At 45.9% G+C, this 16,194-nt stretch overlaps 1 long non-coding RNA gene across 1 annotated transcript; it reads left to right on the top strand.

The window, feature by feature from the left end:
• Positions 1 to 4,844: 4,844 nt before the first annotated feature.
• On the top strand, positions 4,845 to 15,698 carry LOC125946053 (uncharacterized). The gene is made up of 4 exons (XR_007467362.1): positions 4,845 to 5,912; positions 7,048 to 7,149; positions 10,093 to 10,215; positions 14,967 to 15,698. It is a non-coding gene; the product is annotated as an uncharacterized LOC125946053 (long non-coding RNA).
• The last annotated feature ends 496 nt before the right edge of the window (positions 15,699 to 16,194 follow it).

Here is a 16,194-nt window from a genome sequence, read left to right as displayed (position 1 = left end):
ATCCACTTGTCCAACTGACCAGGATCGCGTGCGCCATGCAGGTAGCGCAGAGATGGTCTTGAGCCTCAAGAACGATGCTTTTACAGTAGACATACTGGCTTATAATCACAGAAGCGGCCACCATGCACGCCCCCTTGTGCTGCACGATGTCGGTGATTTGGAATGTACGTGTCCAACTGACCACGATCGCGTGCGCCGTGTAGGCAGCGCAGAGATGATCTTGAGGCTTAAAAACAATGCTTTTACAGTAGAAAGACGGGCGTATAATCACAGACGCGGCCGCCATCCACGCCCCCTTTTGCTGCACGATGTCGGTGATTTGGCATCCACTTGTCCAACTGACCAAGATTCGCGTGCGCCGTGCAGGCCGCGAAGAGATGGTCTTGAGGCTTAAAAACGATGCTTTTAGAGTAGAAATACTGGCGTATAATCACAGAAGCGGCCACCATCCACGCCCCCTTCTGCTGCACGATGTCAGTGATTTGGCATCCACTTGTCCAACTGACCGCGATCACGTGCGCGGTGCAGGCAGCTCAGAGATGGTCTTGAGGCTTAAAAACAATGCTTTTAGAGTAGAAATACTGGCGTATAATCACAGAAGCGGCCACCATCCACGCCCCCTTGTGCTGCACGATGTCGGTGATTTGGCATCCACTTGTCCAACTGACCGCGATCGCGTGCGCGGTGCAGGCAGCTCAGAGATGGTCTTGAGGCTTAAAAACAATGCTTTTAGAGTAGAAATACTGGCGTGTAATCACAGAAGCGGCCACCATCCACGCCCCCTTGTGCTGCACGATGTCAGTGATTTGGCATTCACTTGTCCAACTGACCAGGTTCGCGTGCGCCGTGCAGGCAGCGAAGAGATGGTCTTGAAGCTTAAAAACGATGCTTTTAGAGTAGAAATACTGGCGTATAATCACAGAAGCGGCCACCATCCACGCCCCCTTCTGCTGCACGATGTCAGTGATTTGGCATCCACTTGTCCAACTGACCGCGATCGCGTGCGCGGTGCAGGCAGCTCAGAGATGGTCTTGAGGCTTAAAAACGATGCTTTTAGAGTAGAAATACTGGCGTATAATCACAGAAGCGGCCACCATCCACGCCCCCTTGTGCTGCACAATGTCAGTGATTTGGCATCCACTTGTCCAACTGACCAGGATCGCGTGCGCCGTGCAGGCAGCGAAGAGATGGTCTTGAAGCTTAAAAACGATGCTTTTAGAGTAGAAATACTGGCGTATAATCACAGAAGCGGCCGCCATCCACGCCCCCTTGTGCTGCACGATGTCGGTGATTTGGCATCCACTTGTCCAACTGACCAGGATCGCGTGCGCCGTGCAGGCAGCGCAGAGATGATCTTGAGGCTTAAAAACGATGCTTTTACAGTAGAAATACGGGCGCAGTATCACGGACGCGGCCACCATCCACGCCCCCTTGTGCTCCATGATGTCGGTGATTTGGCATCCACTTGTCCAACTGACCAGGATCGCATGCGCCGTGCAGGCAGCGCAGAAATGATCTTCAGGCTTAAAAACAATGCTTTTGCAGTAGAAATACTGGCGCAGTATCACGGACGCGGCCACCATCCACGCCCCCTTTTGCTGCACGATGTCGGTAATTTGGCATCCACTTGTCCAACTGACCAGGATCGCGTGCGCCGTGCAGGCCGCGCAGAGGTGGTCTTGAGGCTTAAAAACGATGCTTTTACAGTAGAAATACTGGCGTATAATCACAGAAGCGGCCACCATGCACGCCCCCTTGTGCTGCACGATATCGGTGATTTGGAATCCACGTGTCCAACTGACCAGGATCGCGTGCGCCGTGCAGGCAGCGCAGAGATGATCTTGAGGCTTAAAAGCAATGCTTTTACAGTAGAAATACTGGCGCAGTATCACTGACGCGGCCACCATCCACGCCCCCTTGTGCGGCACGATGTCGGTGATTTGGCATCCACTTGTCCAACTGACCAGGATCGCGTGCGCCATGCAGGTAGCGCAGAGATGGTCTTGAGCCTCAAGAACGATGCTTTTACAGTAAACATACTGGCTTATAATCACAGAAGCGGCCACCATGCACGCCCCCTTGTGCTGCACGATGTCGGTGATTTGGAATGTACGTGTCCAACTGACCACGATCGCGTGCGCCGTGTAGGCAGCGCAGAGATGATCTTGAGGCTTAAAAACAATGCTTTTACAGTAGAAAGACTGGCGTATAATCACAGACGCGGCCGCCATCCACGCCCCCTTGTGCTGCACGATGTCGGTGATTTGGAATCCACGTGTCCAACTAACCAGGATCACGTGCGCCGTGCAGGCAGCGCAGAAATGATCTTCAGGCTTAAAAACAATGCTTTTGCAGTAGAAATACTGGCGCAGTATCACGGACGCGGCCACCATCCACGCCCCCTTTTGCTGCACGATGTCGGTAATTTGGCATCCACTTGTCCAACTGACCAGGATCGCGTGCGCCGGGCAGGCAGCTCAGAGATGGTCTTGAGGCTTAAAAACAATGCTTTTACAGTAGAAATACTGGCGTGTAATCACAGAAGCGGCCACCATCCACGCCTCCTTGTGCTGCACGATGTCGGTGATTTGGCATCCACTTGTCCAACTGACCAAGATTCGCGTGCGCCGTGCAGGCAGCGAAGTGATGGTCTTGAGGCTTAAAAACAATGCTTTTACAGTAGAAATACTGGCGCAGTATCAGGGACGCGGCCACCATCCACGCCCCCTTTTGCTGCACGATGTCGGTGATTTGGCATCCACTTGTCCAACTGACCAAGATTCGCGTGCGCCGTGCAGGCAGCGAAGAGATGGTCTTGAGGCTTAAAAACGATGCTTTTAGAGTAGAAATACTGGCGTATAATCACAGAAGCGGCCACCATCCACGCCCCCTTCTGCTGCACGATGTCAGTGATTTGGCATCCACTTGTCCAACTGACCGCGATCGCGTGCGCGGTGCTGGCAGCTCAGAGATTGTCTTGAGGCTTAAAAACAATGCTTTTACGGTAGAAATACTGGCGTGTAATCACAGAAGCGGCCACCATCCACGCCCCCTTGTGCTGCACGATGTCAGTGATTTGGCATTCACTTGTCCAACTGACCAGGATCGCGTGCGCCGTGCAGGCAGCTCAGAGATGGTCTTGAGGCTTAAAAACAATGCTTTTACAGTAGAAATACTGGCGTGTAATCACAGAAGCGGCCACCATCCACGCCCCCTTGTGCTGCACGATGTCGGTAATTTGGCATGCACTTGTCCAACTGACCAGGATCGGTGCGCCGTGCAGGCAGCGCAGAGATGGTCTTGAGGCTTAAAAACGATGCTTTTACAGTAGAAATACTGGCGTATTATCACTGAAGCGGCCACCATGCACGCCCCCTTGTGCTGCACGATGTCGGTGATTTGGAATCCACGTGCCCAACTGACCAGGATCGCGTGCGCCGTGCAGGCAGCGCAGAGATGATCTTGAGGCTTAAAAGCAATGCTTTTACAGTAGAAATACTGGCGCAGTATCACGGACGCGGTCAACATCCACGCCCCCTTGTGCGGCACGATGTCGGTGATTTGGCATCCACTTGTCCAACTGACCAGGATCGCGTGCGCCATGCAGGTAGCGCAGAGATGGTCTTGAGCCTCAAGAACGATGCTTTTACAGTAGACATACTGGCTTATAATCACAGAAGCGGCCACCATGCACGCCCCCTTGTGCTGCACGATGTCGGTGATTTGGAATGTACGTGTCCAACTGACCACGATCGCGTGCGCCGTGTAGGCAGCGCAGAGATGATCTTGAGGCTTAAAAACAATGCTTTTACAGTAGAAAGACTGGCGTATAATCACAGACGCGGCCGCCATCCACGCCCCCTTGTGCTGCACGATGTCGGTGATTTGGAATCCACGTGTCCAACTAACCAGGATCGCGTGCGCCGTACAGGCAGCGCAGAGATGATCTTGAGGCTTAAAAACAATGCTTTTACAGTAGAAATACTGGCGCAGTATCAGGGACGCGGCCACCATCCGCGCCCCCTTTTGCTGCACGATGTCGGTGATTTGGCATCCACTTGTCCAACTGACCAAGATTCGCGTGCGCCGTGCAGGCCGCGAAGAGATGGTCTTGAGGCTTAAAAACGATGCTTTTAGAGTAGAAATACTGGCGTATAATCACAGAAGCGGCCACCATCCACGCCCCATTCTGCTGCACGATGTCAGTGATTTGGCATCCACTTGTCCAACTGACCGCGATCGCGTGCGCGGTGCAGGCAGCTCAGAGATGGTCTTGAGGCTTAAAAACAATGCTTTTACAGTAGAAATACTGGCGTGTAATCACAGAAGCGGCCACCATCCACGCCCCCTTGTGCTGCACGATGTCAGTGATTTGGCATTCACTTGTCCAACTGACCAGGTTCGCGTGCGCCGTGCAGGCAGCGAAGAGATGGTCTTGAAGCTTAAAAACGATGCTTTTAGAGTAGAAATACTGGCGTATAATCACAGAAGCGGCCGCCATCCACGCCCCCTTGTGCTGCACGATGTCGGTGATTTGGCATCCACTTGTCCAACTGACCAGGATCGCGTGCGCCGTGCAGGCAGCGCAGAGATGATCTTGAGGCTTAAAAACGATGCTTTTACAGTAGAAATACGGGCGCACCCTACTAAAAAATCCTATTTAAATTCAAACAGGGTTATACAGGTTTAAACGGGTTTTAACGGGGTCCTGTTTGGCAACATACAGGTGTAAACAGGGCCCGTTTACACACAAACAGGTTTGATCGGGGTCCTGTTTGGCTTGCAAATAGGTTTAAACGGGACCCTCCCACACAGAAATAGCTCTAAACAGGGGCCCCGTTTAGCGAACAAACAGGTTCATACTGGGCACTGGCACCAAACAGGGGCCTATTTGGCCCGCAGGCAGGTTTTAACAGGAAACTCCGACACAGAAATGGGTCTAAACAGGGGACCCGTTTGGTAGTTAAACCAGTTAAACTGGCTCATAGTGGTCCCACTTGCACCAAAAAGGTCTACTTGTAGCTGTCATGCTCGATTTAATGCTTGAACTATTTACGGTAAAATTCGATTTGAAATTGGTACACACGAGCGAGCGCTCCGCAACACCCCAACGACAGCCGCTTCGCGTCGGCGCCGGGGCACAACCAACGGCGCTGCCAAACACAGAGAAAAAAAAAGAAAGAAAAGGTTAATAAATAAGAAGAAAAAAAAACAAAAACAAATAAGCCAAAACGGGATTTAAACCCGCGTACCGCAGATCCCATGGCAAGCGTCGTAACCACTCGGCCACGCAGCCCCGCAGATCCGGCGATTGCTGTCCTCACTATTGAAAGGAACGTGGCTGGAACCCGCCGTATAAGATGCATGATATCGAAATACTACCACAGAACACCCATACAAACTACCACATACTACGTCGTCACGATACATGCGGTCACCAAAGGGCCGAAAGTGGGCAAAAGCACGAAAGCATGGTCGCTTTCGGTGCCCCCAGGAGGCGCTGCCACTGCCCCAGGGGCATGACCGTGCTGTTGCTGCCTGTTGCTGTGTGTGCGCGCTGCATTCAGGCAGGTCGATGTGGATGTTTAATCGTGTGTACGCTGTGCCGAGAGAAAATGTCGTGCCCCTTGTGTGCTTTGATGATCACCTAACCCCTGGGACCGCGTAACGTAGCTCGCAGTACCTTTCGCGTAGTTCGCCGATGTCGATTATCGTAGTTATGGCCCGCTTGCGCTTTCTTTGTTCCCGGCCTCTGATAATATCGCATCGGATCACAGTGCACGGAACAATTTGTTGAGCTATTACGTGCTGTAGTTCATCCGCAATTCAACAGTGTTTACGTCGGAAGGATCGTCGTGCAGTCGACGCCGCGACCTGACATGAAGGAGAGTTTGCCGACTACGCCTAGAAAGGTAAGTCCGGCGCTTGCGCGCATTTTTGTAGTCAATGGTTCGTGAAGTGTGAATTGTTATACGGATCACGAAATGATTAGTAAAGCGACCACAATGATAAATGTGTTTTTCGAATGTTCGTTCATGTCGCAGTGCACATTTAGCGAACAGTCTCACAAAAAATGTCCTGAAACGTATTGGACGTTGCCAGGAGCTTTATCATGTATTTACTTTCTGCTATAACGTATGCTAACGGTGATTGTTTGACCTGATTGGTAAAGAAAAAAAATCAAGCAGGGAAAGTTACTGCTTGTGTACGTAATTTCTGTATAGGTATTTCTAGAAGTACAGCCTTCCGCATTTGTAACTATATTGCGCGAGCGTCGATCATGGGCCATTTTAGAGCCTTCAACGGCGATACTTAGCGAGACCGACAAAAGTAAGCAGAGGCGCATAAAGCACTCTCCAGCGCAAGCGTCATCTGCTAAGCTGCTATTCTTAGGACGACGCACACCCATTTCATAGTATGCTGGTGCGATATAGTTAAAAATGCGGGAGGCTGTACGTCAGCTAACGGCTGCGCGAGATGGTACTAGATTGTTGTGTCTGACGCATGGCCAGATTTTAGCTTGTACGCGAATTCTACTACATATAGTGTCGCCATACAGGCTGTATTTCTTGTGTTGGGTGTCCTGTGTGTTTTCGTGTGCTTGTAGATGTTTATTTCAGAGAAGCCGAGATTACAACAGCCGTGTTTTTTTTTTCATCGAATTTTTTTTTTCTGCTGAAAAATAGAGCGTTTGTTCTTGGGGTAATTTCCAGTGCATCGTCCTTCGAGACAATGCTTTGTTCCACCGCATAAAGAAATTCGATTTGGAACACTTCATGTGCTAAGGAATTTTCTTCGTAGTACAATTCACATTTAACTTCCTACAGATGTGCGTTTGTGTGAAGCTTTTGATAGATTTGTTTGCTGCAGTTTCATTTTAGTTAAATAACCGCTTGTGATGTAACAATCGGATGTTTTCACAACCAGTTGCAGCTTCGTGTAGTTTGGTTGTATGAGACTTTTCAGAATGTAACATGATCTTGTTAACTTGCAAGCTTGCAGTTTCAGCAGGGATTACAGTAAATTGGAACATTTCTTATTGTTTAGGGATGTCAAGATTTCGTGAACCAGAGGCACCGCATAGGAACCTAAGACATTTCTGCAGCCGGAACAGCACAGCAAAGCATCTGATCTGCATGCTGCGACAAGGTGTGTACAAAATGGTCCCTGCCACTTACACAAGCTGTAGGTTTTGTTGGTATAATTCATACCTGTCAACTCCTGAATTTTTCGTGAAGATCTCTAACGAGCATACCAGAGGGGGCACTTGCGTTAGGCCAGTTTGTTCAGATAAATTTCTTAAACAGGCTAAATCGGCAGCAGCAAGAACACTGCAAATGTGCTCTGGTGATATAAACCAGTGTTGTAAGTTCTGGTGTTTCAGTTCGCTGCTGCTTTGTGTGCTGTTAAATAATGGTTAATTATGTGTGTATCAATGCAACAGTGTGGGTGCTGAGAGGAAGCTTTAAAAAAATGTGTGCTATCTCGCCAATAAAAAATTTTTGTCTGCAGAATTTTTACAAAATATAAAGTTCACAGGTTGGCATGTATGACATAATGTACAGCACTGTTGCTATGAATATGCTATATTCATAACTTGCTGTTTCGGTCTACTTGAATTGCATATTTTGAATCTGGCCTACCTTCATTTTAATCAGTTCATTTAAGTAGCCTCCTCTGAGTTAAATGTAATTGGAGGCTATTGTAGAAATTCATGGTGCTCCCTACTGACTGCATTGTGGCAATTTCTTTAGGGACCATCTTGTGAGGCATGCATATCCTTTCATGTCTTGCTATGATTTGCCCAACAAAAGCAGCAGGGCTTTGGTTACCTTTGTTATTACGCATTCTTGTAGACTTCTGTTTCTCTCTCTTCTAACATATGTGCATGCGCAAATTCTGTGTTCTTAATTATATTTCTGTAAGTTGACCTAATTGTGTATTACATTTTAAAAAAATTTGGCGGGAGCGGGGTTATTGATTCCCATAATACTAGAGAGAAGGGACCTCAGACCAAAAGGCCACAAAAGGTGGCTTAAAGTGTTCGAAGCTCAGAATATAACATTCTATCCCCTAAAGCACTACCAGTATGAAACTGTTTCTAATTGCTTTGTTTTTATAACCTAGCTGCCCGATTTGCAGCCACATTGCGAGAGAGTATGTTTTTTTCTTGTTTTGTTTGAGTTCTTTTGTTGAATGTTCTCCTTTTTAGTTCAGAAATTTTTTCCTACCACCTCATGCAATACTCCAACTGGAGCCTATGAGGTATGTTTATAAATAAATAAGCAAATTCCTGAGGCATGCAACAAACCATGCAAATCAGTCCCTAAAAAGCCATAAAGAGGATCTATTATTTTCAGCAGCTGCCTCAGTCGTACTGTGCTCACTGGCGCACTGACAAAAATCATTGCAGCAGCAAAGCACTACTCTAAACATTTTCCTTTCAACATTTTTAACTCTCATATGCTGTCTTCTCCAAATCGTGTTGAGTGCATCTGGAATGTTTCGGCAATTGTTTTTACCTGAACCATTATGCAAAGCAATCATGCAAAGGTTCAGCTTGTTGACTGTTGCTTATTTATACCTAGCCTGATCTGTGGAGTTGACTGTATGCTTTCTTTTTTTTTGCATACCTGCCATGGTTGCTTAGTGGCTATGGCGTTGAGCTTCTAAGCACGAGGTCTCGGGATGAAATCGTGACCACGGCGGCTGCCTTTCCAAGGGGGTGAAATGCGAAAACACCTGTGTACTTGGATTTAGGCGCACGTTAAAGAACCCCAGGTGGTCCAAATTATTCCGGAGTCCCTCACTACGGCGTGCTTCATGATCAGACTGGTTCTGGCATGTAAAACCCCATAATGTAATTTAATTTTTTTACACAAGAACTAAGGTTGCTTTTAATGATGCCACCTTTTCACATTACTGCATAACCACAAGTTTGTCGAAATAATTGAACAAATGTCATCAGTCTTCTGTAAAAGCAAACTTGTCTTGTACAGCAGCTCGAATAAGCCATTTTCAGTGCAATAGCAGGCCTAGGATGTTGCTAGAAAATTGTATCGCATAAGGATGTGCTGCATCAGAAGGCACGTTTCTTGTTCATTGTATTCATTCTAGCATTATCTCATCTCTATGTTCCTTTCAGTGGTATTCACTGTGCACACATACTAAAGAGATAAGGAACATCCACAGTGCACGCATACCAAGGAAGTCACAGTCAGACAGAGAGCGATAGAGCACAGCACGCTTTCACTCTCTGTCTGTCACTTATTTCCCTCACGTGAGCACCACCAAAATGAAGTTACCGACTTGCTCAAGCTTCAACTCTTGTGCTTGGTGTTTTTTGTCTACAAAATGCCCATAATCAAGTCATAGTGGTGGTGATTTTCGCATGTATGGAAAAGGCTTATTCAATTCCAGAACAGCTTCATTTGTTCTAGGCATAGTAAAGAACTTGCCAGTGTTTATTTTAAAGGCTGAATTGGTCGAAAACTATTGTAGTATTCCTAATGGCACCCTTTTGCATTAAGTTTGTGCAGATGCTTGAAGCTTGTACTATGTTGATGAAAATAGAGTTGAAGCTATAGAAGCATATTTGTCAAAATGTAGTGAATGCTTCCCAGTAGAAATCCGGAGTTATGCTTCCTGGGACACTTATTGGTTAGCCTTATTGGGTAATGCGATTAGCCTTATCGATGCTATAATGTTGCAGGATGGCCAGCGTTACAAAAAAATTAACATCATTGTAAGAATACATGTTCTGCAATAATATTAGGATTGGCCCCCCAAGTGACAACGCTTGCTTACACTGTATCTGGGATAAACCAGGTTTACTCAGCTAGACAGCCATCCGTGCATGAGGGGGAGGGGGGGGCGGCAAGAAGGGGCTTTCGAGTAATCTTCAAGTAGATGGCTTATACATCAGATCTTTCTTACTATGCATGCTATCTTGCTCAAAGTCAAGTTAGCTGTGGGTACAATGTCTGCATTTTATTACTGTTTATGCCTAATGAAGGTTGCTTTGTTCATAGTGTCACTTTCTATATTGTTTCTCTTATGGCACTAAGCTCACTTGTTTTAATGCTGCTATAGGTATGGCTGGGCCTGGTGATGAAGTGTAAGCAGAACATGCTATGCTGCGAATTGGTGCCAATCTTCACATCCGAGTTGTTCCCACGACAGTCAAGCACCACTGTGATTTGCTTCATTGGCAAGGTAATATACTATGGTGAGCTTGCACCTCAATATTGGTATTGAAAAATATGTCAAGTAAAAGACACAAGAGTTGGCCTTTATGAGAGATACATTCATGTTCTTTTTTTAAAGAGCTCTTTTAGCACTGTTCTTTATGGGCATGTTTTCAGAGGATGCTTATACTCCTTTATTACAAACTGCCATGGAGCTAGTTTGTGTGTTAAACTAACACTCTTTCACTAAGAAAAAGTCCAGTTTTTACTCGCACAGTGATATGGTGCCAAGGACGAAAGGGGTGGAATGGATCAATCTGAATGCATGTTGCTCACACAAATACAAAAAGGGAGCATGGCTAGCGCGATTTGTTTTACAGTGATGATAAGCAGTCTCAATGTCTAATAATTCTATTGATAGGGAGCTAACACACTGGTTCCCCGTCATTTGAATAAAGAAAGATTCACATATCTCTGAAGCACTCTGGTCCTTATATTTTGCCACATTCAAGTGGTTTTTAAATATGGGTGCACATTGCACTGAGAGCAGTGCAATACTAATGCCAACTGACCCACACATCAAGTTTGCGTGGTTACGCAGCCTGTCATTTATACATTTGGCTTGTTTAGCCAATGTAGCATCTACTGCACAATAATGGTATGTGATAGACACTGCACCTGTGTACTCTATGCTTTTTTGCATTCAATTTTTTTCACCGGTAGTGATGCATGCCTTTTCAATATTTATGTGCCTACACAACAAGCCAAGCTTGTTCTTGGCCGAGAAAGAATTCTAGGAAAAGCCTACGTGCTGCAACTTTTCTTGGAACGAAACTAGCTTGGCTCGTTGGGTTAGGTTAAATGGTTCGATGGGTTTTGGAGCCCATACGGGTTCCTTGCTCACACTAAGACACATAAGCTTGTAGACTGTGCTTCTGTAATTTGTACAGCTCACTGACAGTGCAGGTGCAGGCCTCATGAAAGTATGAAATTTTTGTTTATGTAGCTGCTGTCAGCATATTCTATATTATCATTTGGTCTTATGCATATACTGTTTGCTCTAAAAAAATTGAATTCTTGAGTTTCACATGCTAAAACCACGATATGATTATGAGGCATGCTGTAGTAGGGGACTCCGGAGTATCCCTTGAACCCTTGTTAACTCAAACTCTGATATGTGAACATATCAGTTAAGTCGAAAATTTTTTCGTGGCTCGGTATCGACTTTATGTATATTTGACCTCTTATCTAGCAATGCTTCTGTGCTGTGCTCCGGGTATCTCGAAATCTTGACTGCAACACTGTAGGGAAAATGTTATCACCCAAAGGTTTCCATACGTTGTACGCAGCTGCGATATCTCCAAAAGTTGCAAGATCGCAAGTTTGTAGCAAATTCTGCTTCATTCCATGCCACTCTTGTCATCCACTGTTCACGACCGGCAGAGATCTCATTGGTAATCCGGGCAGAGTGTTTCTCTGACCCCTGACAAAATGCAATGAGCATGATAAGGCCTCCCGCTTTTTAACTATATTACATAAGAACACTATAATATGGTTGTGCATCATCCTGAACGGGACATCGCATTAGACGACTTTTGCACAGGATAGTGCTTGGTGCACCTGAGAGTACTTCTACATGTCTCGCTGATTATTGCGCCTTAGAGGTGCTAAAATGATGCGGGGTGGACGCTCGCACAATATGGATAAAAATGCGGGAGGCTGTACACCTGAGCACCACAACATACATGCTCATGTGTACGCATAGAGTTGTCAGCTTGCTCATCTCCTGTGCTCTGTGTTTCTGTGTGGATCTGCGCGCTAGGCCATACCGTGTGCTGCGCCGAATGTTTGGCACGTTATTGGTATTTTTTTCATTAACAAGTTCAGGGCCATGATCTTGTAGCAATGCGTTGTCTGATGCAATTTCTAATCGTGCTTCGTCAGTTGTCATAGTGACACTGTGCCCACGTTATCAGTACGGGTTTGATGGAACATCGTATAACGGCGCTGTGTGAGAACGGATCACAGAAAGAATGCACAGAGGACAATCGCCGAACTTCAGCTGAGGTTTACAGCAGAAAAATTACACAAGCAGCAGTTTCTGCGCAGAAACATTGGACAAAATACCGCCATGGCGCACATTGTGTCGTCACGATCACAACAGATGGTCATGTCATACAACTCTATGGAACATCCTGATCTGCGCAAGATCAAAGACACATTTGTACTACACGTTATGCAATCAAGTTACGCTCTTCAAGCCCGCCAACTTGCAAACCTTTTGCAAATATATCTCTTCTCTTTTTGACAAATTAAGTGATGCGGTGCTAATGCAACCTTCTCCTTCCTTTTTTCATGTGAAATGCCTCAAGCAATTCACTCTCTTTTTGATCCTTAAAACTTCCTAGTATACAAGTGTCGTCGTACACTGGAGTGCAAGGACACCTTTTGCAATGGTCAGCCGAGTGACCCCCTGCTACGAAAGCCGGCACGGATGCTCGATGCTCCCTCAAATGGTCATTAAAACATCTACCAGTTTGGCTGACATAACACCTGCCACAAGAGAGCGGGTTGTGGTAAACCACCTCCGCCTGGCAGCGTACGAAGCCCTTAGCATGCTGTTTCGCACACTTATGTGAAGTGCGTGCACTGTTCACTGCACGGCAAATTCACCCCAGTTTTTCTGAGCGGAGAACACTATGGGAAGGCCGCACTTTCCGGCCACTTTCTTCAAGTGGTGGGAGAGGTTGTGCAAATAAGGCACCATTAACGGCTTCCTTGACCATTCTTTATCGGCTCCCCTGCTCCCCACACCAGACCTTACTTCACCAAATAGGCTTTCAACAACAGAAGCGATTGTTTCACCAGGGAAACCCGCCTGCTTGAGCCTCTTGGTTGTTTGCACTCCGAGCTTTCTGATGCTCACATCACCATTCGAGCGCGGATCTGATACTGTTCAATGCGATGTCTCTTAACAAGTTTTGAGTTCCAATAATCCCATAGTCTCCTCCGCTCGGAAAAACTGGCACGAATGTGCTATGCCGGGAACAGTACACGCACTTCACAAAAGAGTGCAAAACAGCATGTTAAGGGCTTCGTACGCTGCGAGACGGAGGTGGTTTACCACATCCCGCTGTCCTGTGGCAGTTATGTCAGCCAAACTGGTAGATGTGTTAATGACCATTTGAGGGAGCATCGAGCATCCGTGCAGGCTTTTGTAGCGGGGGGGTCGCTTGGCTGACCATTGTAAAGGTGTATTTGCACTCCAGTGTACGACGACACTTGTATACTTGGAAGTTTTAAGGATCAAAGAGAGAGAGAATTGTTTGGGGCATTTCATATAAAAAAGAATGGAGAAAGTTGCATTAACATCGCATTATTTAATTTATCAAAAAGAAAAGACATATATTTGCAAGAAAAGGTTTTGAATTTCGCGGGTTTGAAGAGCGTAAATTGATGATGGGGTATAACGTGTAGTACAAATGTGTCTTTAATCTTGTGCAGATGAGAACGTTTGTAGTGCTGTATGACATGATGACTTTCTGTTATGATCGCGCTGACAATGTGCACCATGGCGGTGTTTCGTCCAATGTTTCTGTGCAGGAACTGCTGCAGTAAACCTCAGTTGAAGCTCGGCGATTGTCCTCAGTGCACTCTTTCTATGTGCCGTCCTCACATGCACCGTTATAACATGTTCCATCAAATCCATACTGACAACATGGGCACAGTGTCACTATGACAACTGACGAAGCACTATTAGAAACGGCATCAGAAAATGCATTGCTACAAGATCGTGGCCCTGAACTTGTTAATGAAGAAAGTACCAATAACATACCAAACATTCGGCACAGCCCGTGGCATGGCCTAGCACGCAGATCCACACAGAAACACAAAGCACAGGAAATAAGCAAGCTGACAACTCTATGCATACACATGAACATGCATGTTTTGGAGGCCAGGTGTACAGCCTCCCCCATTTCTAGCTATATCGTGCGAGCATCCATCATGCGTCATTTTAGTGCCTTTAAGGGACAATAATCAGTGAGACCGGCAGAAGTACTCAGGTGCACCAAGCACCCTCCTATGCAAGAGTCATCTAAGGTGATGTTCCCTTCAGGACGACGCACGACCATATTATAGTGTTCTCGTGCAATATAGTTAAAAAGCAGGAGGCGGTACCTTCTCATGCTCATTGCACTTTGTCAGGGGTCAGAGGAACACTCTGTCCGGATTACCAATGAGATCGTGGCGTAGAAAGAAGCAGAATTTACTACAAACACCATCATAACATGTTCCATCAAGCCAGCAACCAACTAGCCCATCTAAGTCTCATAATTATCAGTATGGGATAAACCAGCCAAACGTATGCTAAAGCCACTATTCCACAACGGTATTTACTTTGCTGGCAGAAAGGTAGCTTCCAAGTAATTTATTAGCGTGACGTGTCCATGCTGCTTTTTAAATGTGTATTTTATGCTTGTACTACTTCTGTTGCTTCAATACTATTAACCGAATGAGTGATGTCTTTTTGATTATAACACTTGTTTCAGTGGCCCGCTAATTGTGACAGTTTATTCTACCACAGTAATGCATGTTCGCTTAGAATCATAGCCATATTGCCTGAAACCAGTTACCATTGAATGAGATTTGTTAGTATCTCCTATATTCTAAATGCTTACCCATTCTTATCTGTGTGAACATACGCAAAACTGCTTTTGCCTTTGTGTGAACCTGTTGCACAAGTGAAAAGAAATTGTTGGCTTTTCTTTACTTTTTCAGGTGCCCTGCAAGCTCTCACCAAAGCAACACATTCCACTGGTTTTCTGTCAGAGTACCATTATAGAATTTCGAATAAACTATGCTTGTCAGATGTGTGACATGCCCCGTCTTAAAATCAGAGCGCTTCAGTAATAATGTTTGAATGGGTGTACATAAAAACACACGTAAAGTATACTTATGTATTTCTTTTACAAGTCCTCTTCACCCGACGTTTTTCCAACTTAAAATTACGCTTTGCTGTACATTTGTTTTATGCACAAACCATTACAGCAACACAACACTGCAGTAAAATGAGTACAAATGATAAAGCATGCAGTACACCTGCAAGAATTACATTTGCATACTTGTAGTACATATGAAAATGAGCTACCGATCTTTTTCAGGTTGCATACTCTTATAGGTCATACATGTCAAGCGCACTCATAGGTCACACAAAACTCGTTCAAGGCTGATCTCAAATCTCAGTGACTTATGTTAAGTGACATCGGACCAGTCTAAAGAAACCTGGCTCAAATAGGGAAATAAGTAGGTTCGAACAGGGTCAAATGGGAGTGGACTAAACGGGGACAAACAGGTCTGGGCTAAATGGGTTCAAACGGGGGCAAACAGGTCTGGGCTAAATGGGTTCAAACGGGGACAAACAGGTCTGGGCTAAATGGGTTCAAACGGGGACAAACAGGTCTGGGCTAAATGGGTTCAAACGGGGTCCCGTTCCATAATCCTATTTGATGAAACCCGTTTGAAATCAAATAGGATTTTTTAGTAGGGAACGTCAGTGCACACTGGATTTCAAGACAACTGGCACTCTTTGATTGGCAAAGTAGACTGCAAACTAGCATAAAGCTTGAAGAATGTTGTGACAGGAAAGGTTTTCTGACAGGTTTATTTGCCAGGTCTTCCCCTATGACAAGATGTGGGTGAATGATTTATAAAAGTTGCACTTGGCTAAATAATGAACACATATGGAAGCTTCCCAACACAAGAAGTTTCGAGCAACTCAGTCGGCAGGTGAACTCATGGTCATGGGTTTTTGCACGGATAGATGCAGCATCATTTTGATTTTCTCCCTATAGTTAGACTAGCTGAGCAAGTACACTAGTAGTCCGCAAGTACAGCTGTGAGGTTCTCTAACGTGTACACAGTGCACTTAGGAAGAAACGGCCCTGCTTAAATACCATGGGGGTTCTCTTCATCCAAGAAAATATGAGTGCACATACAGTGCACCACA

This window comes from Dermacentor silvarum, chromosome 5 (assembly GCF_013339745.2).
Source record: "Dermacentor silvarum isolate Dsil-2018 chromosome 5, BIME_Dsil_1.4, whole genome shotgun sequence".
Taxonomy (NCBI): domain Eukaryota; kingdom Metazoa; phylum Arthropoda; class Arachnida; order Ixodida; family Ixodidae; genus Dermacentor; species Dermacentor silvarum.
This window is presented reverse-complemented; position numbering and strand designations above follow the sequence as displayed.